Source organism: Myotis davidii, unplaced genomic scaffold (genome assembly GCF_000327345.1).
Source record: "Myotis davidii unplaced genomic scaffold, ASM32734v1 scaffold80, whole genome shotgun sequence".
NCBI classification, from domain to species: domain Eukaryota; kingdom Metazoa; phylum Chordata; class Mammalia; order Chiroptera; family Vespertilionidae; genus Myotis; species Myotis davidii.
In genome coordinates, this window is record NW_006292686.1 from 463,333 (window position 1) to 466,966 (window position 3,634).

Genomic DNA, 3,634 nt, shown 5'->3' on the forward strand with positions numbered 1-3,634 from the left:
AAAGAGATTGGAAGGGAGAGGAAGAGAGAGAGAAACATTGATGAGAGAGAAACATCAATTAGCTGCCTCATGCCCTGCCTTTTCTGGGGATCAAACCCACAACTAGGCATGTACCCTGACTGGGAATCAAACAGGAAACCTCTGGTTGCATGGGATGACACTCAACCAATTGAGCCTTCTTCTTTCTCAGGACTGTTTTGGCTATTCGGTGTTTTTTGTTTCTATATAAATTTTAAAATATTTTTTTTCTATTTCTGTAAAAAATACTATTAATGCCGTTAGGATTTTGCTAGGAATTGGACTGAATCTGTAAATTGCTTTGGATAGTATATACATTTTCACAATATCAATTTTTTCAATCAATGAACTTGAGATGTCTGTGTTTGTGTCTCTGTATTTCTGGCATCAGTGTTTTGTAGTTTTCAGTGTACAAGTCTTCACCTCCTTGGTTAAGTTTATTTTTAAGTATCTTTTCTTTTTAATTCTATTGTAATTGGGATTCTTAATGTCCTTTTCTGATAGCTCTTTTCAGTGTATAGAAATACAACTGTTTTTATGTTGATTTTGTATCTTGCAACTTTACTGAATTCATTAATTCCTACAGATTTTTGGTGGAGTCTTTAATGTTTTCTATTTATAAGATTATGTAATCTGCAAATAGAAATAATGTTACATCTTTCCTTCCAATCTGGATGCCTCCCTCCCCCACCCCCCTAAATATTCTGACTAGGATTCCCAGTACTATGTTGAACAGAAGTTATGAATGTGGTCATTCTTGTCTTTTTCCTAATCTTAGAGAAAAAGCTTTCAATTTTTTTATTATTGAGCATAATGTTAGTTGTGATTTTGTATATGTGCCTTTTATTATATTGCAGTACATTCCTTCTATTCTTAGTTTGTTGAGCATTTTTATCATGAAAGAATATTGAATTTTGTCAAACACTTTTTCTGCATCTCTTACAGTGATCATAAAAAAATCAAGATCTTGAAGATGAAGGGGAAAATAAGACTTTGGGGGGCTAGCTAGCTGAATCTGTGTCAGCAATCTGCCTTCTGACATACACCCTTGCTTGCTGATAAACTCCATTCTTATCTGTGATGCCTGTCCTGCCTTACAGAGCCTGTTTCCCAGAATACTCCCATTTTACAGAGACCATAAATCATGAACTATATACAATCCCTAGAGTGGCTGGTGCCATTGCTGGCAGGCCTCTTGGTGTGGTCTCACTTCCCCCATCACAAGTCACGGGGGGCTACAGAGCCTGCAAAGGGTCCAGAAGCCTGATCCATATGTGGGGGACAAAGGAACTAAAGGGTATAAAGAGAAAACTTTATCCATATTCATCACTCAGGATTTGGAGACTGATTCCCCTGAGTCATGGCACTAGTGCAATCTGCAATCTGCAATAAAGGCAACTTTTCTAAATATTCTCTGAGTGCCTGGCTGATTAATTCTCCTGTGCTGCTTGGCAGCTTATCTGCAACAAAGAGATATTAACACCTCGGTGTTCATCGTGGCACTATTCACAATAGCCAAGATATGGAAAAAGTGTTCATTTATGGGTGAATGAATAAATAAAATGTGGAATATACATACAATGGAATGTTATTCAGCTTTTTAAAAAAAGCAATCCTACAATATGCAACAATATGGATGAACCTTGAAGACATTATGTTGAGTGAAATAAGCCAAGCACAGAAGGATAAATATTACATGAATCTTCTTATATGAGGTTTCTAAAATTGTCAAACTCAGAATCATACAGAAGAATGATGATTAACAGGGGCTGAGGGAGAGAAGATCATGAAAAGTTGCTAATCAACAGGCTCAAAGGTTCAATTTCAGAAGACAAATAATTTCTGGAGAGCTGTTGTACAATATTGTGCCTATAGTTAACAACATTGTACTGTTCACTTGAAATATGTTGATGGTAGATTTAATGCTAAGTGTTCTTACTACACTAAAATTAAATTTTTTCTCTAAAAAAAATTTACATAGCTACACTAGACATTTTGATACATTGCTAGAAAAAAGTATAGATTGATGAAACCCTTTTATAAAGTAATTTGGCACTATGTGCTAATAGTCTCAAGATTATCCGTACATGTTTGACCTGGTAATTACACTTTGGGGGTTTCTCAATTTTTAAAATCTGAATTACATAAAACCTCTATTTACAAGATGTTTATGACTTCATTGTTTATAATAACAAGGAAAATAGATAAATTTAAACAAAAAAGAGATTCTTAATAATGTTAAACCTGCAAAATGAAGCAGTATATCTCCATTAAAATAATGTGAATAGTTTCTAAAAACAAGAGGAAATACTTATGTCATGATTTTAAATGAAAACTAAGATGTAGGGTGGTATATATAATATGTTCTTTACTAGATTTTTAAACAATAAAATGAAAAATTATATTAAAATTTTTATAGTAGTCCTTTTAGAAGAACTGGATAATTTTTTCTTTCTCCTTTTTGGGTTTATAACTTCTATAATAAGCACGAATTGGTTTGCAATTGAACAAAAGATAACATGAACATATAAAATGCCAACTAGTATTAATAACAAGGCAAGAAGTATTCTCGTGGAAGGGCTGAGGTGGCAATGCGAAGGATGGGAAATCCCGGTAGTGGCCTTTCAATCAAAGATCTCCTAAAATTGAAGACAGGACACACTATACGCTCTCTCCTGGAAGCTCTCACACTTATTCAATTCTGAAACAGTAGATTTGTCTTGTTTTTAATCTACTGAATTCCAGGTTTGACATTGGTATATGCTACACAAGCGTCTGTTGAATGAATGGATAGACATCTGAGCTACATAAATACAAGGCATACATAAATGGAGAAGTCCATGTATAGGGAAATTAAATAAATGGTTTAAACAGAAAATAAATGTCTTTCTAAGGTAAGAGTCTGAAGCCCCTTCCTTCTTTGTTTCCTAGAATTTCTACTGGGAACCTGGAGATGTAGTATCATTGACTCCACTTTGCAAGATGTGATTAAGCTTTACCTTTTCAGCTATAGATGATAGACTCTCAAAAGATGAAAAATAATTAGGCTGAGGATCAAACCAACAGAAATTATATTGACCTAATTCAATGCCCAAAGAAATAAAAGCTGATAAAAGCTGAAATGAGAACCTAGTTTGTTTGTAAGTTCCCCAGTTATCTCTCCCCACCCACCCACCTCCACCTTCCCTCTGAGTTTCCACAGTCTGTTCCCTGCTTCCATGTCTCTAGATCTATTTTGTTCATCAGTTTATTTTATTCATTAGACTTCACATATGAGTGAGATCATGTGATACTTGTCTTTCTCTGACTGGCTTATTTCGCTTAGCATAATAACCTAGTTGATTTAAAGAATAAACTGTCCTTCAGCTCAAAGAATCAGGAAAGTTTGCATCTATACCTAAACCTTTGCAATTAAACACCCCCTAACTCCAATTCCCTTAAATAAAGTGACTCTATTTATGTTTATAACCACACAACATCTGTTAGCAACCAGGATGGTTTCATGCTCTGAGTTAGGACACGAAGCTAAAAATCCGGGGCCCATTGAGCTAGTCAGATTGCCTTCTGAGTTCTCTGAAGTTCATTACTGAGTGTAAAACAAGTATTCTTATGTTTT